This window comes from Lagenorhynchus albirostris, chromosome X, assembly GCF_949774975.1.
Source record: "Lagenorhynchus albirostris chromosome X, mLagAlb1.1, whole genome shotgun sequence".
Lineage (NCBI taxonomy): Eukaryota > Metazoa > Chordata > Mammalia > Artiodactyla > Delphinidae > Lagenorhynchus > Lagenorhynchus albirostris.
Window position 1 is genome coordinate 62,145,210 of NC_083116.1, and position 25,394 is coordinate 62,170,603.

At 37.9% G+C, this 25,394-nt stretch overlaps 3 pseudogenes; all 3 read left to right on the forward strand.

Moving 5' to 3' along the window:
* Positions 1-17,468: 17,468 nt before the first annotated feature.
* Positions 17,469-19,290, forward strand: LOC132514090 (cytochrome c oxidase subunit 2-like; annotated as a pseudogene).
* A 46-nt stretch (positions 19,291-19,336) lies between these two features.
* LOC132514089 (ATP synthase subunit a-like) lies at positions 19,337-20,371 on the forward strand (annotated as a pseudogene).
* A 2,472-nt stretch (positions 20,372-22,843) lies between these two features.
* LOC132513111 (NADH-ubiquinone oxidoreductase chain 5-like) lies at positions 22,844-24,556 on the forward strand (annotated as a pseudogene).
* Positions 24,557-25,394: the final 838 nt, after the last annotated feature.

The following is a 25,394-nucleotide window of genomic DNA, read 5'->3' on the forward strand; positions in this document are numbered from 1 at the left end:
TTGAATAGAGTTTCCTCTGCTATACATTAGGTCCTTATTAGTTAACTATTTTATTTATGGTAGTGTGTATATGTCAATCCCAATTTTCCAATTTATCCCTACACCCCAATGCCCTGGTAACCGTAAGTTTGTTTTCTACATCTGCAACTCAATTTCTGTTTTGTAGTTAAGTTTATTTGTACCCTTTTTTAGATTCCACATATTAGTGATATCATATGATATGTGTTTTTCTCTGTCAACATAATTCACTCAGTATGACAATCTCTAAGTCCATCCATGTTTCTCCAAATGGCATTATTTCATTCTTTTTTATGGCTGAGTAATATTCCATTGTCTATATGTACCATATCTTCTGTATCCATTACTCTGTTTATGGACATTTAGGTTGCTTCCCTGTCCTGGTTATTGTGAATAGTGCTGCAGTGAACATTGGAGTGAATGTATCTTTTTGAATTATAGTTTCTGCTGAATATATGCCCAGGAATAGGATTGCTGGATCATAAGGTAGCTCTATTTTTAGTTCTGTAAGGAACCTCCTTACTGTTCTTCATAGTGGCTGTACCAATTTAAATTCCCACAAACAGTGTAGGAGGGTTCCCTTTTCTACACTCCCTTTCCAGCATTTGTTATTAGTAGACGTTCTGATGATGGCCATTCTGACCCGTGTGAGGTAATACCTCACTATAGTTTTGATTTGCATTTCTCTGATAATTAGTAATGTTAAGCATCTTTGCATGTGCTTTTTAGCCATCTGTATGTTTTCTTTGGAGAATGTCTATTTAGAATTTCCACTCATTTTTTCATTGTACTGATTGTTTTCTCTTGACATTGAGCTGCATGAGCTATTTGTATATTTTGGAAATTAATCCCTTGTCAGTTGCTTTGTTTTCAAATATTTTTTTTCCACTCTGAGGGTTATCTTTTCTTTTTTTTTCTTATGGTTTCCCTTGCTGTTTAAAAAAACTTTTGTTTAATTAGTTCCCATTTCTTAATTTTTGTTTGTATTTTCATTATTTTTGGAGGTTTATCAAAAAAGATCTTGCTGTAATTTACATCAAAGAGTGTTCTGCATATGTTTTCCTCTAAGTGTTTTATAGTATCCAGCCTTACATTTAGGTGTTTAATCAATTTTGAGTTTATTTTTTGTGTATAAGTTTAGGAAGTGTTCTAATTTCATTCTTTTACATGTAGCTGTCCTATTTTCCTAGCATCACTTATTGAAGAAACTATATTTTCTCCATTGTATATTCTTGACTCCTTTGTCATAGATTAGGTGCCCATGGGTTTATGGGTTTATCTCTGGGTATTCTATCCTGTTCCATTGATCTATATTTCTGTTTTAGTGCCAGTACCATACTGTTTTGATGATTGTAGTTTTGTCATATAGTCTGAAGTCAGGGAACCTAATTGCCATTTTTCCTTTTCATTATTGCTTTGGCTATTTGTGGTCTTCTGTGTTTCCACGCAAATTGTAGAATTTTTACCCTAATTTTGTGAAAAATACCATTAGTTATTTGATAAGGGTTGCATCAAATCTGTAGATTGCTTTGGGTTGTATAGTCATTTTCACAATATTGGTTCTTCCAATCCAAGAACATGGTACCTTTCTCCATCTGTTTGTGTTATCTTTGATTTCTTTCATCAGTATCTATATTTTTCAGAGCACAGGTCTTTTCCCTCCTTAGATAGGTTTATTCCTATGTATTTTATTCTTTCTGATGCAATGGTAAGTGGGATTATTTCCTTGATTTTGCTTTCTGTTATTTTGTTGTTAGTGTATAGGAATGTAAGTGATTTCTGTGTATTACTTTTGTATCCTGCAACCTTACCAAAGTCACTGAATAGTTCTAGTTGTTTTCTGGTGGCATCTTTAGGACTTTCTATGTATACATCATGTCATTTGCAAGCAGTGACAATTTTACTTATTCTTTGCCAGTTTGGATTCCTTTTATTTCTTTTCCTTCCCTGATTGCCATGGCAAAGACTTCCAAAACTATGTTGAATATTAGTTGTGAGAGTGGACATGCTCCTTTTGTTCCTGATCTTAGAGGAAATGCTTTCAGTTTTTCACCATTGAGAATGATGGGTTTGTTGCATATGGCCTTTATTATGTTCAGGTAGGCTATCTCTATGCCACTTTCTGGAGAGTTTTCATCATAAATGGGTGCTGAATTTTTTCAAAAGCTTGTTCTATATCTATTGAGATGATCATACGATTTTTTTTTCAATTTGTTGATGTAGTGTATCACACTGATTGATTTGTGGATATTGAAGAATCCCTGTATCCCTGGGATAAATCCCACTTGATCATGGTGTAAGATACTTTTTTTTTTTCAATACACGGGCCTCTCACTGTTGTGGCCTCTCCCATTGTGGAGCACAGGCTCCAGACGTGCAGGCTTAGCGGCCATAACTCATGGGCCCAGCTGCTCCACGGCATGTGGGATCTTCCCAGACCAGGGCATGAACCCGTGTCCCCTGCATCGGCAGGCGGACTCTCAACCACTGCACCACCAGGGAAGCCCATATGATACTTTTAATATGTTGTTGGCTTCGGTTTGCTAGTATTTTTGAGTTGATGTTTATCAATAAGATTGTTCTGTAATATTCTTTTTTGTTGTTATTTCTTCTTCTGGTATTGTTATCAGGGTGATAGTGACCTCATAGAATGATCTTGGGAGTCTTCCTTCCTCTGCAATTTTTTGGAAGAATTTCAGAAGTGTAGGGCTTAAATCTTCTCTAAATATTTGATAGAATTTGCCTGTGAAGCCATCTGCTTGTGGAGGTTTTTTCTGGTGAAAGATTTTTAATCACTTTCCATTTCCTTATTTGTGATTGGTCTGTTCACATTTTCTATTTCGTCCTGGTTCAGTCTTGGAAGGCTGTACCTTTCTAATTATTTGTCCATTTCTCCTAAGTTGTCCATTTCCATTGCCATATAGTTGCCTGTAGTAGTCTCTTATGATCCTTTGTATTTCTGTGGTGTCCATTGTAACTGTTCATTTCTAATTTTCTTGATTTGAGTCCCTTCCTTTTTTTCTTGATGAGTCTGATTAAAGCTATATCAATTTGTTTATCTTCTCAAATAACTAGCTTTTAATTTCATTGATCTTTACTATTGTTTCCTTCCTTTCTATTTCATTTGTATCTGTTCTGGGCTTTATGACTTCTTTCCCTCTACTACTGTCGGGTTTTGTTTGTTCTTCTTTCTCTAGTTGCTTTAGGTGTAAAGTTACGTTGTTTATTTGAGATTTTTCTTTTTTCTTAAGTTAGGATTGTATTGTTATATACGTCCCTCATAGAACTGCTTTTGCTGCATCCCATAGGTTTTGGGTCATTGTGTTTTTGTTGGCATTTGTTTCTAGGTATTTTTTGATTTCCCCTTTTATTTCTTCAGTGATCCATTGGTTATTTAGTAATATATTGATATCCTCCACGTTTTTGTGTTTGTTATAGCGTTTTCCTATAATTGATATCTAATCTCATAGCACTGTGGTTGGAAAAGATGATATCATTTCAATTTTCTGAAATTTAGTAAGGGTTGATTTTTGGCCCAAGTAGTTTTCCATGCGTACTAGAAGAAAGTGCATTCTGCTGCTTTTGGATGGAATGTCCTGTAGATATCATTTAAGTCTATCTGGTCTAATGTGTTATTTAACACTTATGTTTCCTTATTAATTTTCAGTCTGGATGATCTATCCATTAAGGAAAATGAGGTGTTAAAGTCCCCCACTATTATTGTGTTACTGTTGATTTCCCCTTTTATGGTTGTTAGCATTTTCCTTATATATTGAGGTATGCCTATGTTGGGTGCATATATATTTATAATTGTTGTACCTTATTTGATTGATCCCTTGATCATTATGTAGTGTCCTTCCTTGTCTCTTGTAACCATCTTTATTTTAATATCTACTTCATCTGATATGAGTATTGCTACTCCAGCTTTCTTTTGATTTCCATTTGCATGGAATATACTTTTCTATCCTCTCACTTTCTGTCTGTATGTGTCCCTAGGTCTGAGTGGGTCTCTTGTAGACAGCATATATATGTGTCTTGTTTTTGTATCCATTCAGCCAGTCTATGTCTTTTGGCTGGAGCATTTAGTCCATTTACATTTATGGTAATTATTGATATGTATGTTCCTATTGCCATTTTTTTAATTGTTTTGGGTTTGTTTTTGTAGGTCTTTTTTCTTTCCTTCCCCCTCTGTTCTCCTCTCTTGTGTTTCTTGCCTAGAGAAGTTCCTTTATCATTTGTTGTAAAGCTGGTTTGGTGATGCTGAATTCTCTCAGCTTTTGCTTGTTGGTAAATCTTTTGATTTCTCCATCAAATCTGAATGAGGCCTTGCTGGTTAGAGTATCCGTGGTTGTAGGATTTTCCCTTTCATCACTTTAAATATATCATGCCAGCCCCTTCTTCTTTTTTAAAATTTATTTATTTAATTTATTTATTTTTGGCTGTGTTGGGTCTTCCTTGTGGTGTGATTGCTTCTCATTGTGGTGGCATCTCTTGTTGCAGATCACATCCCCTAGGCACGTGGCCTTCAGTAGTTGTGGAACACGGCCTTCAGCAGTTGTGGTGCATGGGCTTAGTTGCTCCATGTCATGTGGGACCTTCCTAGACCAGGGCTCGAACCCATGTCCCCTGCATTGGCAAGTGGATTCCCAACCACTGGGTCACCAGTGAAGCCTGCCACTCACTTCTGACCTGCAGAGTTTCTGCTGAAATATCAGGTGATAACTTTATGGGGATTCCATTGTATGTTATTTGTTGCTTTTCCCTTGTTGTTTTTAATATTTTTTTCTTTACCTTTAATTTTTTGTCCATTTGATTAATATGTGTCTTGGCATGTTCCTCTTTGGCTTCATCCTGTATGGAACTCTCTGTGCTTCCTGGACTTGGGTAACTATTTTCTTTCCCATGTTAGAGAAGTTTTTGTCTATAAATTCTTCAAATATTTTCTCAGACCCTCTCTTTTTTTCTTCTTCTGGGACTTCTATAATTCGAATGTTGTTTCCTTTAATGTTGTGCCAGAAGTCTCTGAGACTGTCCTCATTTGTTTTCATTGTTTTTTCTTTATTCTGTCCTGCAACAGAGATTTCCACTGTTCTGCCTTCCATGTCACTTATCCATTCTTCTGCCTCAGTTATCCTGCTATTGATTCTTTCTAGTGTATTTTTCATTTCAGTTATTGTATTGTTCATCTCTGTTTGTTTTTTAGTTCTTCTAGGTCTTTGTTAAATATTTCTTGTATCTTTTTGATCTGTGCCTCCATTCTTTTTCCGAGATCTTGAATCATCTTTCCTATCATTACTCTGAATTCTTTTTCAGGTAGGTTGCCTATCTCCTCTTCATTTAGATGTTCTTGTAGGTTTTTATCTTGCTCCTTCATCTGCAACATCTTTTTTGTCTTTTCATTTTGCCAGACTTACTGTGTTTGTGGTCTCCTTTCCACAGGCTGCAGGATCATAGTTTCTGTGGCTTCTGGTGTCTGTCCCCTGGTAGGTGAGGTTGGTCCTGAGGATTGTGCCAATGTCCCCTTGATTGTGGGTTTGATTGGTGTTTTGGTGACCAGAGCTTGCCCTGGATGTTGAGCAAGACCTTCCCTTTGCTCTGTGGTTGTCACTGCCCTGTCAGGGGCAGTGTCTTCTCCCTAGTTTTTGGAGTAGAGACCCCCAGATTTGTTTCTTAGCTGTGTTTCTGATCTGTGGTGCAAGTTAGGCAGGATAGGAGCACTTCCACTGGGAGGGAAACCACTAAGTATTCCTCCTCTGGTGGTGTTCACCTATGAATGTGCTCTGTTGTGTCCCCTTTTGTCCATTGTGTGGGCTCAGAAAATACACTGTTTTTGGCACTGCTCTCAGTCCCACATTAACTGTGGGAATTGCTGGAAGTTGACCCTGGAGACTGCCAGGCATTGTTTTCACCAGGCCACTGGTGCAGATCCACTGAGATGTGGTCACATGACTTCAGTAGTCTTGTACCTGGACCCACTGTAGGAGCTATGGAGGCAGTTCATCCTCTGGCTTGGTCCAGCCCCCATGTGTACATGCCCACAAAGCCCACAGCTGCTAAAGCCAGACCCATCCCAGCTGCTGGAGCACTTCCTGTCCTTTCAGACTTTTCACAGATGCTTAATTTAGGAAGCCATCAGCGGAGGTGTAACATGATGGTTTGCACTGCATAAGGAGAGATTTCAGCTCTTTTTCCTTAATCACACAGCCCCTGGGGTTCAGCTATGGTTTCAGCCCTACCTCTGCTGGAGTCTGCTCCACATAAGCCCATCAGGCAGGAAGGATCTGAGGAGCCAATCAAGGCCAGCAAGCCACCCAGGCAGGAGGGAGCCACCTGACATATGAGCATGTCAGGTGGCAATTAGGGTGGGTCTGTCACCGAGGGTGGGGAGGGTGGTGGAGGAGGTGATGGCAGGGGTGCGCCAGCCAGCTCCAGCAAGGACACTCTCTAGTGCCCATGGAGGCAGGAGCATGCATATGAGAAGAGGGGCTGCAATGGTGGCCCCAACCTTTGCAAGTCACTCAACAACAGTGCTTTTCTTCTGTGAGTGCTTCCTCCATGAGCATTCCTGGTTGTGAAGCTCCTCATTCCTGTCCCCTCAGGCTGTCTCCTCATAGCCAACAGTGGTCCTCTCCCCAAATCTGCTCTCCAAACCCCACGTTCCAGCACCCAGCCCCTGTGGCAACAGCAGAAACCTGAATAAGGCTGGGGCATGCAGGGCTGTGGCACAGACCATCTGTATAGGTCTCACTCTGTCCTGCCTGCTACAGACTTGTTGCTGGGCTCTCCTCTGAGCCCCTGAGGCTCCCCTTCCGTTCCAGCTGGTCTCCCATCAGTGAGGGAGTTTCCCTAGATGAAAGAACTCCTTGCCTTTAGCTCCCTGGCAAAGGTACAGTTTCCACCCCGCTTCCACTCCTCTTCCTTTTCCTTTATTTTTTCTTTCATCCTACCTGGTTATTTGGGAATCTTTCTTGTCCTGTTAGGTGTCCAAGGTCTTCTGCTAGTTTTCAGCAGGTGCTCTGTGAGAGTTGTTCCATTTGCAGATGTATTCTTAATGTATTTGTGGGGAAAAATGAACTCGACGCCCTCCTCCTACTCCGACCTCTTGGAAACTCTTATCTTAAACTTTCTGATTCAGGAGAAGACTGTTTTCATCTTACAGAGACGTCAGCATGGCAAAAGTATGGCAGTTAGTGGTCAAATTTTTGCAGAAATCAAACGGACTTCATTCACATGTGTCACAATCTTTACAGATTATTTTGTTGCTTATGCCTTGGCATGAAAGTCACAGCGCATTTCCTGATACTCTGGTTCAGTCCTTTTAGAGTGAGTCTCAGTTTTTTTGTTTTGTTTTGTTTTGTTTTGTTTTGTTTTGGTGGTATGCTGGCCTCTCACTGTTGTGGCCTCTCCCATTGAAGAGCACAGGCTCCGGGCGTGCAGGCTCAGTGGCCATGGCTCACGGGCCCAGCTGCTCCGTGACATGTGGGATCTTCCCAGACCGGGGCACGAACCCGTGTCCCCTGCATCGACAGGCTGACTCTCAACAACTGTGCCACCAGGGAAGCCCGAGCCTCAGTTTTGATGATAGATAACATTTTTCAGTCGGGACATATAAGACTTCCAGGAATTTCACACAATTTCTGGAGCATTTATTGTACATACCTATACAGACACAACATAAAGAAGGCTTAAAGATACATCTTATTTAATGCTTTCCATGTAATTTAATATATCATGTATGTGTAAGTAGTTTAATATATCTCTTTTTATAAGGAGAGGAAACATATCTTTGAGATATTTCAGGGCTGTCTGAAATATCCCATATATCAGGAGTCCCCAAACCCCAGGCTGAAAACCAGTACCAGTCGGTGGCCTGTTAGGAACCAGTCCACACAGCAGGAAGTGAGTGGTGAGCAAGTGAGCGAAGCTTCTTCTGCCACTCCTCATTGCTCCTTTTTGCTCGCATTACTGCCTGAGCCATCCTCCCCCTACCCCGTCCATGGAAAAATTGTCTTCCAAGAAACCAGTCCCTGGTGCCAAAAAAGTTGGGGACCACTGCCATATATCACAGTTAGTTCTAAGTCTAAAAGACTTTATTTAGTATTTTATTTTGGGAAATACTGTCTAAAACATCAAAAAGTTTTTAAAACACTTAGTCAAATAGGTCACTGTGAAACAATGCTTAGATATTCATTTAACAAAAATAACAAATTTTCATAAGCAAATATAGAAAGTTATATAGTTCTGAGAAAAACTTAGCTCTTTTATTACTGAGAGGATTAGGGTTTACTTAAGTAATCAAAAACTTGATAAAGACAACATAGAACATAAATGATATTTTGACAAGTCATGTAATTTTTGCTTTTTCCTAAGAAGTTTAATTAAATGTAAAGAAAAATCTTCTTAATCTCTTATTATCAAGAACATACCAATAGAGAAAAAACATTGTCTTTTTAACAGAGAGAAAACCAAATTCCAATTTTGCATTAGTTTACTTTTGATAATAAAACTCATTTACCTAGTTAAACTTATTCCAATCTTACCCAGTCCTGACCACACATACAATTCATTTCAAAAAGATTCCTTTTTTACAAAACTTTTACAACTTTTTATGTTCATTTTAGATTGTCTGTTGTTTACTTTCCCATTGAGAAATAACCGGCTTTAGGACAAAATCACTTTATTTTTCTCTTAACAAAAACAACTTGATGCCTAATAACTTTTCTTACCCCCAAAATATCTTATTTCTATTATTATATCTGGTAGCTTTAATCAAAAGTATTAATTAGAATTTTTAATCCTTTGAAATCTTATCTTTTAGTAAAATTAAAGAAACAATTGTGAAATGTCTTAACATTTTGTGGTTTGTAATACTTATAGATGCATTTTATACTTTCTAGAAATATATGCTACTCCATAGTATAAACTTTTAATAAAGCACACAATATATTTACTAATAGACACAGAATACTTAGTTTCTCTGTAATAAGAGGTCAAAAGTAGGTAAACTGGGCTTTCCTGGTGGCACAGTTGTTGAGAGTCTGCTGGCCAGTGCAGGGGACACGGGTCCGAGCCCTGGTCTGTGAGGATCCCACATGCCGTGGAGCAACTGGGCCCGTGAGCCACAACTACTGAGTCTGCGTGTCTAGAGCCTGTGCTCTGCAACAAGAGAGGCCGTGATAGTGAGAGACCCACGCACCACTATGAGGAGTGGCCCCTGCTTGCTGCAACTAGATAAAGCCCTCGCACAGAAAGGAAGACCCAACACAGCCAAAAATAAAATAATTAATAAATTAATTTTTTAAAAAGTAGGTAAACTAAAACCTGTTTAACAATTAATATTTCATTGTTTAATCTTATTTTGAAATGATCTTGACATTCAATGATTTCCCATCATTTAATTGAACTTAGCAAAACTCTAAGGATGTAAATTACCAAAGAGACTTAAGACACTAAGTAGACATATCACAAAATAATTATTGTTAAAAAGTTTATCTAAAAAATTCTTACTGAAATATATTTATTTCATTGTTCTTTAAAATAATTCTTAGATTACTCATGAAAATTTCATTAGAATTTAAAACAGTCATTGTCTTAAATTTATTTGTTTGTTTTTCTGAATACTTTGCAACAGAGACAACATAAGCCCACTTGATTAGTAAACCCAGGTTGAACAACAGTTATTTATTGGTATTTTGAAAAATTAATTAATTAATATTTTTATTTTTTTATATTTTATTGGAGTATAATTGCTTTAAAATTTTGTGCAAGTTTCTGTTCTACAATGAAGTGAATCAGCTATATGGATACTTATATCCCCTCTCTCTTAGACATCTCTCCCACCCCGCACCCCAATCCCACATATCTAGGTCATCACAGAGCAATGAGGAGAGCCCCTTGTGCTATACAGCAGGTTCGCACTAGCTATCTATTTTACACATGGTAGTCTATTTTTGCGAAACCTAGTCTCTCAACTTATCCCACCCTCCCTTTCACGACCTGTGTTCACACGTCCATCCTCTAGGTATATGTCTCTATTTCTGCCCTGCAAATAGGTACATCTGTACTATTTTTCTAGATTCCACAAATATGCGTTTCCCCTCACCATAACCTCAAGTCCATGCTCTAGTAGGACTGTGTCTTTATTCCCGTCTTACCCCTAGGTTTTTCATGACATTTTTTTCTTAGATTCCATATGTATGTGTTAGCATACGGTATTTGTTTTTCTATTTATGACTTACTTCACTCTGTATGACAGAATCTAGGTCCATACACCTCACTACAAAAAACTGAATTTCGTTTCTTTTGATGGCTGAGTAACATTCCGTTGTATATATGTGCCACATCTTCTTTATCCATTCATCCGATGATGGATACTTAGGTTGATTCACAGTCCTGGCTATTGTAAATAGAGCTGCAATGAACATTTTGGTACATGACTCTTTTTAAATTACGGTGTTCTTAGGGTATATGCCCAGTAGTGGGATTGCTGGGTCGTATGGTAGTTCAATTTGTAGTTTTTTAAGGAACTTCCATACTCTTCTCCATATTAGCTGTATCAGTTTACATTCCCACCAACAGTGCAAGAGAGTTCCTTTTTCTCCACACCCATTCAAGCATTTATTGTTTCTAGATTTTTTGATGATGGCCATTCTGACTGGTGTGAGATGACATCTCATTGTACTTTTGATTTGCATTTCTCTAATGATTAATGATGTTGAGCATTCTTTCATGTGTTTGTTGGCAGTCTGTGTATCTTCTTTGGAGAAATGTCTGTTTAGGTCTTTGGGCCATTTTTGGATTGGGTTGTTTTTTTGTTATTGAGCTGCATGAGCTGCTTGTAAATTTTGCAGATGAATCCTATGTCAGTTGCATAATTTGCAAGTGTTTTCTCCCATTCTGCGGGTTGTCTTTTGGTCTTGTTTATGGTTTCCTTTGCTGTGCAAAAGCTTTGAAGTTTCATTAGGTCCCATTTGTTTATTTTTGTTTTTATTTCCATTTCTCTAGGAGATAGGTCAAAAAGGATCTTGCTGTGATTTATGTCATAGAATGTTCTGCTTATGTTTTCCTCTAAGAGTTTTATAGTGTCTGGCCTTACATTTAGTTTTTTAATCCATTTTGAGTTTATTTTTGTGTATGGTGTTAGGGAGTTTTTTAATTTCATACATTTACATGTACCTGTCCAGTTTTCCCAGCAACACTTATTGAAGAGGCTGTCTTTTCTCAACTGTATATTCTTGCCTCCTTTATGAAAGATAAGTTGGGGCTTCCCTGGTGGCAGAGTGGTTGAGAGTCTGCCTGCTGATGCAGGGGACAAGGGTTCGTGCCCCAGTCTGGGAAGATTCCACATGCGGCAGAGCGGCTAGGTCCGTGAGCCATGGCTCCTGTGCCTGTGCGTCCGGAGCCTGTGCTCCAAAACGGGAGAGGCTGCAACAGTGAGAGACCCGAATACCACAAAAATAAATAAATAAATAAAAAAGGTGACCATATGTGTGTGGGTTTAGCTCTGGGCTTTCTATCCTTTTCCATTGATCTATATTTCTTTTTTTGTGCCAGTACCATACTGTCTTGATTACTGTACCTTTGTAGTATAGTCTGAAGTCAGGGAGCCTGATTCCTCCAGCTTCATTTTTCATTCTCAAGATTGCTTTAGCTATTTGGGGTCTATTGTGTTTCCATAAAATTTGTGAAATATTTTGTTCCACTTCTGTGAAAAATGCCAGTGGTAGTTTGATAGGGATTGCATTGAATCTGTAGGTTGCTTTGGGTAGTAGAATCATTTTCACAAAGTTGATTCTTCCAATCCAAGAACATGGTATATCTCCCCATCAATGTGTAACATCTTTAATTTCTTTCATCAGTGTCTTATAATTTTCATCAGTGTCATCAGTGTCTTATAATTTTCTGCATACAGATCTTTTGTCTACTTAGGTAGGTTTATTCCTAGATATTTTATTCTTTTTGTTGCAATGGTAAATGAGAGTGTTTTCTTAATTTCACTTTCAAATTTTTCATCATTAGTGTATAAGAAAGGAAGGGATTTCTGTGCATTAATTTTGTATCCTGCTACTTTACCAAATTCATTGATTAGCTCTAGTAATTTTATGGTAGCATCTTTAGGATTCTCTTTGTATAGTATCATGTTATCTGGAAACAGTGACAGCTACACTTCTTCTTTTCTGATTTGGATTCACTTTATTTCTTTTTCTTCTCTGATTGCTGTGGCTAAAACTTCCAAAATTATTTTGAATAAGAGTGGTGAGAGTGGGCAACCTTGTCTGGTTTCTGATCTTAGTGGAACTGGTTTCACGTTTTCACCATTGAGGATGATGATGGCTGTGGCTTTGTCATATATGGCCATTATTATGTTGAGGAAAGTTCCCTCTATGCCTACTTTCTGCAGGGTTTTTATCATAAATGAGTGTTGAATTTTGTCAAAAGCTTTCTCTGCATCTATTGAGATGATCATATGTTTATTTTCCTTCAGTTTGTTAATAGGATGTATCACATTGATTGTTTTGCATATATTGAAGAATCCTTGCATTCCTGGAATAAACCCCACTTGATTATGGTGTATGATCCTTTTAATGTGTTGTTGGATTATGTTTGCTAGTATTTTGTTGCGCATTTTTGCATCTACTCTCATCAGTGATATTGGCCTGTAGTTTTCTTTCTTTGTGACATCTTTGTCTGGTTTTGGTATCACGGTGATGGTGGTCTCATAGAATGAGTCTGGGAGTGTTCCTTCCTCTGCTATATTTTGGAAAAGTTTGAGAAAGATAGGTGTTAGCTCTTCTCTGAATGTTTGATAGAATTCGCCTGTGAAGCCATCTGGTCCTGGGCTTTTGTTTGTTGGCAGATTTTTAATAAGAGTCTCAATTTCAATGCTCGTGATTGGTCTGTTCATATTTTTATTTCTTCCTGTTTCTGTCTTGGCACGTTGTGCAATCCTAAGAATTTGTCTCTTTCTTCCAGGTTGTCCATTTATTGGCCTAGAGTTGCTTGTAGTAATCTGTCATGATCCTTTGTATTTCTGCAGTGTCAGTTTTTATTTCTCCTTTTTCATTTCTAATTCTATTGATTTGAGTCTTCTACCTTGTTTTCTTGATGTGTCTGGCTAATTGTTTATCAATTTTGTTTATCTTGTCAAAGAACCAGCTTTTAGTCTTATTAATCTTTGCTATTGTTTCCTTCATTTCTTTTTCATTTATTTCTGATCTAACCTTTATAATTTCTTTCCTTTGTTAACTTTGGGTTTTTTTTTTGTTCTGTTTTCTCTAAATGCTGTAGGTGCATGTTTAGGTTCTTTATTTGAGATGTTTCCTGTTTCTTAAGGTAGGGTTGTATTGCTATAAACTTCCCTCTTAGACCTGCTTTTGTTGCTTCCCATAGGTTTTGGGTAATCGTGTCTCCATTTTCATTTGTTTCTAGTATTTCTTTTTTCCTCTTTGATTTCTTCAGTGATCACTTTGTTATTAAGTAGTATATTGCTTAGCCTCCATGTGTTTGTTTTTTTTACAGATCTTTCCCTGTAATTGATATCTAGTCTCATAGCATTGCAGTGGGAAAAGATACTTGATACAATTTCAACTTTCTTAAATTTACCAAGGCTAGGTTTGTGACCCAAGATATGATCCTTCCTGCAGAATGTTCCATGAGCACTTGTGAAGAAAGTGTATTCTGTTTATTTGTATGGAATGTCCTATAAATATCAACTAAGTCCATGTTGTGTAATATATCATTTAAAGCTTGTGTTTCTTTATTTTCATTTTGCATGATCTGTCCATTGGTGAAAGTGGGATGTTAAAGTCCACTAGTATGATTGTGTTATTGTGGATTTCCCCTTTTATGGCTGTTAGTATTTGCCTTATGTATTTAGGTGCTTCCATGTTGGGTGCACAAATATTTACAACTGTTATATCTTCTTCTTGGATTGATCTTTTGATAATTATGTAGTGTCCTTCTTTGTCTCTTCTAATAGTCTTTATTTTAAAGTCTATTTTGTCTAATATGAGAATTGGTACTCCAGCTTTCTTCTGATTTCCATTTCCATGGAATATCTCTTTCCATCCCCTCACTTTCAGTCTGTATGTGTCCCTAGGTCTAAAGTGGATCTCTTGTAGACAACCTATATATGGATCTTGTTTTTGTGTCCATTCACACAGTCTGTGTCTTTTGGTGGGAGCATTTAATCCATTTACATTTAAGGTAATTATTGATATGTATGTTCCTATTGCCATTTTCTTAATTGTTTTGGGTTTGTTATTGTAGGTCTTTTCCTTCTCTTGTATTTCTTGTCTAGAGAAGTTCCTTTAGCATTTGTTGTAAAGCTGGTTTGGTGGTGCTAAACTCTCTCAGCTTTTGCTTGTCTGTAAAGGTTTTAATTTCTCCATCAAATCTGAATGAGATCTTTACTTATAGAGTAATCTTGGTTGTAGGATTTTCTCCTTCATCACTTTAAATATGTCCTGCCACTCCATTCTGGCTTGCAGAGTTTCTGCTGAATGATCAGCTGTTAAACTTATGGTGATTCGCTTGTGTGTTATTTGTTGTTTTTCCCTTGTTGCTTTTAATATTTTTTCTTTAAGATTTTATAATTTGATTAATATATGTCTTGATGTGGTTCTCCTTTGATTTATCTTGTATGGGACTCTCTGTGCTTCCTGGACTTGATTAACTATTTCCTTTCCCATATTAGGGAACTTTTCAACTAGAATCTCTTCAAATATTTTCTCAGTCCCTTTCTTTTTCTTTTCTTCTTCTGCTACCTTTATTATTCGAATGTTGGTGCATTTAATGTTGTCCCAGAGGTCTCTGAGACTGTCCTCAGTTCTTTTCATTCTTTTTTGTTTATTCTGCTCTGCTGTAGTTATTTCCACTATTTTATCTTCCAGGTCACTTATCTGTCCTTCTGCCTCAATTATTCTGCTATTGATCCCTTCTAGAGTATTTTTAATTTCATTTATTGTGTTTTTCATTATTGCTTGTTTCTTCTTTAGTTCTTCTAGGTCCTTCTAGGTCCAAAATGAAAAGACAGAAAAGCACAAGCAGATGAAGGAGGAAGGTAAAAACACAGCAGACCTAACAAATGAAGAGGAAACAAGCAGTCTACTTGAAAAAGAATTCAGGAAAATGATAGTAAAGATGATCCAAAATGTTGGAAATAGAATAGACAAAATTTCCTCCCATTGACACTAGCTCTCTGCATATGACACATCTCACTACCCATTATAACAGCAGGTATCCCACCCCAAACATAAAATAAGAAATATGTCTGACAAAAGAATTACTTTGATAGAGTAAATAATAGAGGTTTGAGTCCTCTTATTTCTAGAATAATAGGAATCGAACCTACCCTTAAGAATTCAAAATTCTCCATGCTACCACATTACACCATAATCTATAGTAAGGTCAGCTAAATAAGCTACCTGGTCCATACCCCAGAAATGTTGGTTCATATCCTTCCCATACTAGTTAACCCATTCGTCTCTATCACCCTACTAACAACCCTCGTCCTAAGCACAACAATTGTAACCATTAGCTCCCATTGACTGTTTGCCTGAATTGGACTAGAAATAAATATGATAGCCATCATTCCTATCATAATAAAAAAACCTAATCCTCGAGCCACAGAAGCCTCAGCCAAATACTTTCTAACGCAAGCCACAGCATCCTCATTACTTATACTAGCAATTATTATTAACCTAATACACTCCAGCCAATGAACCATCATAAAATTATTCGACCCAACAGCATCCATTCTAATAACAATAGCTTTAGCCGTTAAACTAGGATTGTCCCCTTTTCACTTTTGAGTACCAGAAGTTACACAACGTGTTCCCCTAAGCACAGGACTAATTCTACTTATGTGACAAAAACTCGCACCCATCTCAATCCTTTATCAAATTTCACCATCAATCAATCTACACCTAATAATTACTATATCCTTTCTATCAATTTTAATCGGAGGCTGAGGTGGACTAAACCAAACACAACTCCGAAAAATCATAGCCTACTCATCAATTGCTCACATAGGATGAATAACCGCTATTTTATTATACAACCCAGCCCTCACCCTACTAAATCTATTAATTTACATTGTAATAACCTTCACCATATTTATGCTACTTATCCAAAACTCCACTACCACCACACTACTACTATCCCAAACATGAAATACAATACCTGTTATAACAACCTTTACTATGCTTACCCTACTCTCCATAGGAGGACTTCCTCCACTCACAGGGTTTATACCCAAATGAATGATTATTCAAGAACTAACAAAAAACGATACCCTCATCCTACCCACCCTCATAGCCATCACAGCTCTACTCAACCTATATTTCTATATACGCCTTACCTACACCACAGCATTAACCCTGTTCCCCTCTACCAACAACATAAAAATAAAATGACAATTCCACTCCACAAAACAAATAACCCTTTTACCAACAGCAATCATACTATCCACAATACTTCTACCTCTTACACCAGCACTCTTTGTCCTACTATAGGGGTTTAGGTTAAATAACACCAAGAGCCTTCAAAGCCCTAAGCAAGTATAATTTTACTTAACCCCTGCCCAATAAGGATTGTAAGACCATATCTCACATCAATTGAATGCAAATCAAACACTTTAATTAAGCTAAATCCTCACTAGATTGGAGGGATACATCTCCCACGAACTTTTAGTTAACAGCTAAATACCCTAATAAACTGGCTTCAATCTACTTCTCCCGCCGCGAGAAAAAAAAGCGGGAGAAGTCCCAGCAGGATTGAAGCTGCTTCTTTGAATTTGCAATTCAAAATGATTATTCACCACAGGACTTGGCAAAAAGAGGACTTTACCCCTGTCTTTAGATTTACAGTCTAATGCCCACTCGGCCATTTTACCTATGTTCATAAACCAATGACTATTCTCTACCAATCACAAAGACATTGGTACTCTGTATTTACTATTTGACGCCTGGGCAGGAATAGTGGGTACTGGTCTAAGCTTGTTGATTCGTACTGAATTAGGTCAGCCTGGCACACTTATCGGAGATGACCAACTTTATAATGTTCTAGTAACAGCTCACGCCTTCGTAATAATTTTCTTTATGGTTATACCTATCATAATTGGGGGATTTGGAAACTGACTAGTTCCCTTGATAATTGGAGCCCCTGACATAGCATTCCCTCGTCTATACAACATAAGCTTCTGACTACTTCCCCCTTCCTTTCTACTAATGATAGCATCTTCAATAATTGAAGCCGGTGCAGGTACAGGCTGAACTGTATATCCTCCTCTAGCCGGAAATCTAGCACACGCAGGAGCCTCAGTAGACCTTACTATTTTCTCTCTGCATTTAGCCGGTGTATCTTCAATCCTTGGGGTTATTAACTTCATTACAACTATTATTAATATAAAACCACCCGCTATAACCCAATACCAAACACCTCTCTTCGTCTGATCTGTCTTGGTCACAGCAGTCTTACTCTTACTATCACTACCCGTCTTAGCAGCCGGAATTACCATACTATTAACTGATCGAAACCTAAACACAACCTTTTTCGACCCAGCAGGAGGAGGTGACCCAATCCTATATCAACACCTATTCTGATTTTTTGGCCATCCCGAAGTATATATTCTAATTCTGCCCGGCTTCAGAGTAATTTCACATATCGTTACCTATTATTCGGGGAAAAAAGAACCTTTCGGGTATATGGGAATAGTATGAGCTATAGTTTCTATTGGTTTCCTGGGTTTTATTGTATGAGCTCATCATATATTTACAGTTGGAATAGACGTAGACACACGAGCATACTTTACATCAGCCACTATAATTATTGCAATTCCTACAGGAGTAAAAGTCTTCAGCTGACTGGCAACACTTCACGGAGGAAGTATTAAATGATCTCCCGCCCTAATATGAGATCTAGGCTTTATTTTCTTATTCACAGTAGGAGGTTTAACCGGTATTATCCTGGCTAACTCATCCCTAGACATTATTCTCCACAACACCTATTATGTGGTTGCCCATTTTCACTACGTGCTTTCAATAGGAGCTGTCTTCGCCATCATAGGAGGTTTCGTCCACTGATTTCCACTATTTTCAGGCTATACACTTAATCCAACATGAACAAAAATCCAATTCATAATTGTATTCGTAGGTGTGAATATGACATTCTTTCCACAACACTTCCTAGACCTATCTGGAATACCTCGTCGATACTCCGACTACCCAGATGCCTACACAACATAAAATACCATCTCATCAATAGGCTCCTTTATCTCACTGACAGCAGTCATACTGATAATCTTCATTATCTGAGAAGCATTCACATCTAAACGGGAAGTATTAGCAGTAGACCTCACCTCCACAAACCTTGAATGACTAAACGGATGTCCTCCACCATATCACACATTTGAGGAACCGGTATATGTTAACTTAAAATATTCAAGAAAGGAAGGAATCGAACCCCCTCTAATCGGTTTCAAGCCAACATCATAACCATTATGTCTTTCTTTATGAGTGAGGTATTAGTAAAGTCTTACGTAACTTTGTCAAAGTTAAATCACAAGTGAAAATCCTGTATATCTCCATGGCATACCCCTTCCAACTAGGCTTACAAGACGCAGCATCACCTGTTATAGAAGAACTCCTACAGTTTCATGACCACGCATTAATGATTGTTTTCCTAATTAGCTCCCTAGTCCTCTATATTATTACACTAATACTTACAACCAAATTAACACACACTAGTACAATAGACGCTCAAGAAGTAGAAACTATTTGAACTGTCCTCCCAGCCGTTATCTTAATTATAATCGCCCTACCTTCTCTACGAATTCTCTACATAATAGATGAAATTAACAATCCCTCCCTTACCGTAAAAACAATAGGGCATCAATGATATTGAAGCTATGAATATACTGACTACGAAGACCTAAATTTTGACTCCTACATGATTCCAACCTCGGACCTAAAACCAGGAGAACTACGATTGCTAGAAGTAGATAATCGAATGGTCCTACCCATACAAATAACAATCCGAATACTAGTTTCCTCAGAAGATGTATTACACTCATGAGGTGTTCCTTCCCTAGGTCTAAAAACAGATGCAATTCCTGGACGCCTAAACCAAACAACCCTAATATCAACACGACCTGGTCTGTTCTACGGACAATGTTCAGAAATCTGTGGCTCAAATCACAGCTTTATGCCAATCGTTCTCGAATTAGTACCCTTAGAGAACTTTGAAAAATGATCTGCATCCATATTATAATTTCCTTAAGAAGCTAAACTAGCGTTAACCTTTTAAGTTAAAGATTGAGAGTTATAAACTCCCCTTAATGACATGCCACAACTAGATACATCAACATGACTCCTTACCATTCTCTCTATGATCTTTACCCTCTTCACATTACTTCAACTAAAAATCTCAAAGCATTTTTATTCTCTTTCCCCCAAACCAATGTGCACTAAATTACAAAAACAACAAACCCCTTGAAATTACACATGAACGAAAATCTATTTGCCCCTTTCATAATCCCGATTATACTAGGTATTCCTATCACAACTTTAATTATTATATTTCCCACCATACTATTCCCAACACCAAATCGATTAATCAATAATCATATAATCGCTATCCAACAATGACTAACCAAACTCACATCAAAGCAACTGATAGTTACACATAACCTCAAAGGACAAACCTGATCTCTAATACTTATCTCACTTTTCCTATTCATCGCTTCCACAAATCTTCTTGGAATATTACCCCACTCATTTACACCCACTACTCAACTCTCTATAAATTTAGGCATAGCTATTCCATTATGAGCTGGCACTGTCATTATCGGTTTCCGTAACAAGACAAAAATATCCCTAGCCCACCTTTTACCACTAGGCACACCCACTTTCCTGATCCCTATATTAGTAATAATCAAAACTATCAGCCTATTTATTCAACCTTTAGCTCTAGCAGTACGGCTAACAGCTAACATCACAGCAGGTCACCTATTACTACACCTAATCAGAAGTGCAACTCTTGCATTAATAGATATTAGTCTATTCACAGCCCTCATCACATTCACCATCCTCACCCTATTAGTCATCCTCGAATTCGCCATAGCCCTAATCCAAGCCTACGTATTCACCTTACTAGTAAGCCTATACTTGCAGGACAATACGTAATGACCCACCAAAACCACTCATATCATATAGTAAACCCCACTCCTTGACCACTTACAGGAGCTCTCTCAGCATTTCTTATAACATCAGGCCTAATCATATGATTCCACTTCAACTCAACAATCTTACTGACTTTAAGCTTTTTGACAAATACCCTAACAATATACCAATGATGATGAGATATTGTCCGAGAAAGCACTTTCCAAGGCCACCACACACCAACCGTTCAAAAAGGGCTCCGATATGGTATAATCTTATTTATCTTATCAGAAGTCCTATTCTTTACAGGCTTCTTCTGGGCCTTTTACCATTCAAGTCTTGCCCCTACTCCTGAATTAGAAGGCTCCTGACCACCAACGGGTATCCACCCTCTAAATCCACTAGAAGTCCCACTCCTCAATACCTCTGTACTATTAGCTTCCAGTGTATCTATCACTTGAGCCCATCATAGTCTCATAGGCGACTGCAAACATATACTCCAAGCTCTTCTCATCACAATCATACTCGGCCTCTATTTCACCCTACTTCAAGCATCAGAATACTATGAAGCCCCATTTAAAATCTCAGACAGAGTCTATGGGTCTACCTTCTTTGTAGCCACAGGCTTCCACAGACTACACGTCATCATCGGATCAACTTTCCTTATCGTCTGCTTTATACGTCAAATAATATTCCACTTTACATCAAATTACCACTTTGGCTTCGAAGCTGCTGCTTGATACTGACATTTCGTAGATGTTGTATGATTATTCCTCTATGTATCAATCTATTGATGAGGGTCATAGTCCTTTTAGTATTAACAAGTACAACTGACTTCCAATCAGTTAGTTTCGGTACACCCTGTAAAAGAACAATAAACCTTCTATTAACGCTACTGACGAACACAACCCTAGCCTTACTACTCATACTTATCGCTTTTTGACTCCCCCAACTAAACGTCTATGCAGAAAAAAACAGCCCTTACGAATGTGGCTTTGACCCAATAGGATCTGCTCGTCTACCCTTTTCCATAAAATTTTTCCTAGTAGCAATTACTTTCCTCCTTTTCCACCTAGAAATTGCTCTCCTGCTCCCCTTACCTTGAGCAATCCAAACAAAAAACCTAACAACAATACTCCTCATGGCCCTATTCCTAATCTCCCTACTGACAGCTAGCCTAGCCTATGAATGAACCCAAAAAGGCCTAGAATGAGATAAATATGATACTTAGTTTAAAATAAAACAAGTGGTTTCGACCCACTAGACTGTGATCTAAACTCACAAGTACCAAATGTCTCTAGTCCACATTAACATTTTAATTGCCTTTACAGTATCCCTCACAGGTTTATTAATATACCGATTCCACCTAATATCTGCATTACTATGCTTAGAAGGCATAGTATTATCATTATTTATTCTAGCAGCCCTTACAATCCTAAACACACACTTCACTCTGGCCAACATGATACCAATCATCCTCTTAGTATTTGTAGCCTGTGAGGCAGCTATTGGACTAGCCTTACTAGTCATAGTTTCCAACACGTATGGTACCGACTACGTACAAAACCTTAACCTCCTTCAATGCTAAAATTCATTGTTCATACTATTATACTTATACCTTTAACTTGACTATCAAAAAGTAACTTTATCTGAATTAATACTACAACCCACAGTTTACTTATCAGCTTTACAAGCTTACTTCTACTTAACCAATTTAACGATAACAGCCTTAACTATTCTTTAACATTTTTCTCTGACTCCCTTTCCACACCACTCTTAATATTAACAATATGACTTCTTCCCTTGATATTAATAGCAAGCCAATCTCACTTCCTAAAAGAACCACTTACCCGAAAAAAACTCTACATTACAATACTAATTATACTACAAATCCTCTTAATTATAACCTTTACTGCTATAGAATTAATTATGTTTTATATTACATTTGAAGCCACATTAATTCCTACTCTCATTATCATTACCCGTTGAGGCAAGCAAACAGAACGACTTAACGCAGGGCTCTACTTCTTATTTTATACACTCATAGGATCTCTCCCCTTACTAGTAGCACTAACATATCTACAAAATACAGTAGGCTCACTAAATTTCCTATTATTACAATACTGAGCCCAACCACTACCAACTTCCTGATCTAATACTTTCATATGATTAGCTTGCATAATAGCCTTCCTAGTAAAAATACCCCTTTACGGACTACATCTTTGATTACCTAAAGCACATGTAGAGGCCCCTATTGCAGGTTCAATAGTCCTTGCAGCTGTACTACTAAAGCTCGGAGGCTATGGCATACTACGAATCACATCAATTCTTAATCCCCTAACAGAACACATAGCCTATCCTTTCCTTGTACTATCCCTATGAGGAATAATCATAACCAGTTCTATCTGTTTACGCCAAACAGATCTAAAATCACTAATCGCATACTCCTCAGTCAGCCACATAGCACTCGTCATTGCAGCTATCCTTATCCAAACCCCTTGAAGTTACATAGGAGCTACCACCTTAATAATTGCCCATGGCCTTACATCCTCCATATTATTCTTTTTAGCAAATTCAAACTACGAACGTATTCATAGCCGAACCATAATCCTAGCACGAGGCCTACAAATTTTTTTCCCACTAATAGCTACCTGATGACTATTAGCATGCCTAACAAACCTCGCCCTACCCCCTACCATCAACCTGATCGGAGAACTACTCGTAATTATATCAACTTTCTCATGATCAAACCTCACTATCATCCTCATGGGAACAACTATTGTAATCACAGCCCTCTACTCCCTATACATACTAATCATAACACAACGTGGCAAACACACACCATATTAACAACCTTACCCCTACTTTTACACGGGAACATACCTTAATGGCCCTACACATTATCCCCCTCCAACTCCTGTCACTAAACCCTAAAATCATTCTAGGACCTCTCTATTGTAAGTATAGTTTAAAAAAACCGTTAGTTTGTGAAACTAAAAACAGAAGACAAAAACTTCTTACTTACCGAAAAAGTATTGCAAGAACTGCTAATTCATGCCCTCCACACTTAACAATGTGGCTTTTTCAAGCTTTTAAAGGATAGTAGTTATCCATTGGTCTTAGGAACCAAAAAATTGGTGCAACTCCAAATAAAAGTAATAAACTTATTTACTTCTTCCGCCCTACTCACACTACTCATACTGATCGCCCCTGTCATAGCATCTAGTACAAACCTCTACAAAAACAACAAGTACCAACATTATGTAAAAAATATAACCCTCTTTGCTTTCATCACCAGCCTAATCCCAATAATAATATTTATCCATACAAATCAAGAAATACTCATTTCAAACTGATACTGAATTACTATCCATACCCTTAAACTAACACTCAGCTTTAAAATAGACTACTTTTCACTTATATTTATACCCGTAGCACTATTCATTACATGATCTATCATAGAATTTTCAATATGATATATGCACTCCGACCCTCACATCAACCAATTCTTCAAATACCTACTTATTTTCCTCATTACCATACTTATCCTCGTCACAGCTAACAACCTCTTCCAATTATTTATCGGATGAGAGGGAGTAGGAATTATATCTTTCCTATTAATTGGCTGATGATTCGGATGAACAGACGCTAATACAGCCGCTCTTCAAGCAATCCTATATAATCGTATCGGAGACATCGGATTCCTTCTATCCATAGCCTGATTCTTACATAATACAAACGCATGAGACTTACAACAAATCTTCACACTCAACCAAAATCCCCCAATCCTCCCTCTTATAGGACTCACATTAGCCGCAGCTGGAAAATCAGCCCAATTTGGTCTACACCCCTGACTACCCTCAGCAATAGAAGGTCCCACTCCAGTTTCAGCCCTACTCCATTCAAGCACAATAGTCGTAGCAGGAATTTTCCTACCTATCCGCTTCTACTCTCTAACAGAAAATAACAAATTTATTCAAACAATAATACTTTCTCTAGGTGCCCTCACCACCCTATTCACAGCTATCTGTGCCTTAACCCAAAATGATATCAAAAAAATTATTGCTTTTTCCACCTCCAGTCAACTTGGCCTAATAATAATAACGTTAGGCCTCAACCAACCGCACCTAGCCTTCCTGCACATTTGTACACATGCTTTCTTCAAAGCTATGTTATTCTTATGTTCCGGCTCCATCATTCACAATCTAAACAATGAACAAGACATTCGAAAGATAGGAGGACTATACAAAATCCTTCCCTTCACTACAACTGCCCTAATCATTGGCTGCTTCGCACTAACAGGAATACCATTTCTCACAGGATTCTACTCTAAAGACCTCATCATTGAAGCTGCCACTTCGTCTTATACCAACGCCTGAGCCCATTCTGTCTTTTCATTTTGCTTATCGTACTGTGTTTGGGGTCTCCTTTTTGCAGTCTGCAAGTTCGTTGTTCCCATTGTTTTTGATGTCTGGCCCCAGTGGCTAAGGTTGGTTTAGTGGCTGGTGTAGGTTTCCTGGTGGAGGGGACTAGTGGCTGTGTTCTGGTAGTTGATGCTTGATCTTGTCTCTCAGGTGGGAAGGTCCATGTCTGGTGGTGTTTTTCGGGCTGTCTGTGGCCTTATTATGATTTTAGGCAGCCTCTCTGCTATTGGATGGGGCAGTGTTCCTGTCTTGCTAGTTGTTTAGCATTGGTGTCTGGCACTGTAGTTTGCTGGTCATTCAGTGAAGCTGGGTCTTGGTGTTGAGAAGAAGATCTCTGGGAGATTTTCACTGTTTGATATTACGTGGAGGCTGGAGGTGTCTTGTGGACCAGTGTCCTGAACTTGGCTCTCCCACCTCAGTGGCACAGCCCTGACGCCTGGCTGGAGCACCAAGAGCCTGTCCTCCACATGGCTCAGAATAAAAAGGAGAAAAAATAAGAAAGAAAGAAAGAAAGAAAGAAAGAAAGAAAGAAAGAAAGAAAGAAAGAAAGAAAGAAAGAAAGAAAGAAAGAAAGAAAGAAAGAAAGAAAGAAAGAAAGAAAGAAAGAAAGAAAGAAAGAAAGAAAGAAAGAAAGAAAGAAAGAAAGAAAGAAAGAAAGAAAGAAAGAGGATAAAATAAAATAAAGATAAAATAAAGTTATTAAAAAATAATTATTAAGAAAAAAAATTTAAAAAGTAAAAAAAAAAAGCCGATGGAAATAACCTTAGGATAAATCATGAAAGCAAAGCTATAT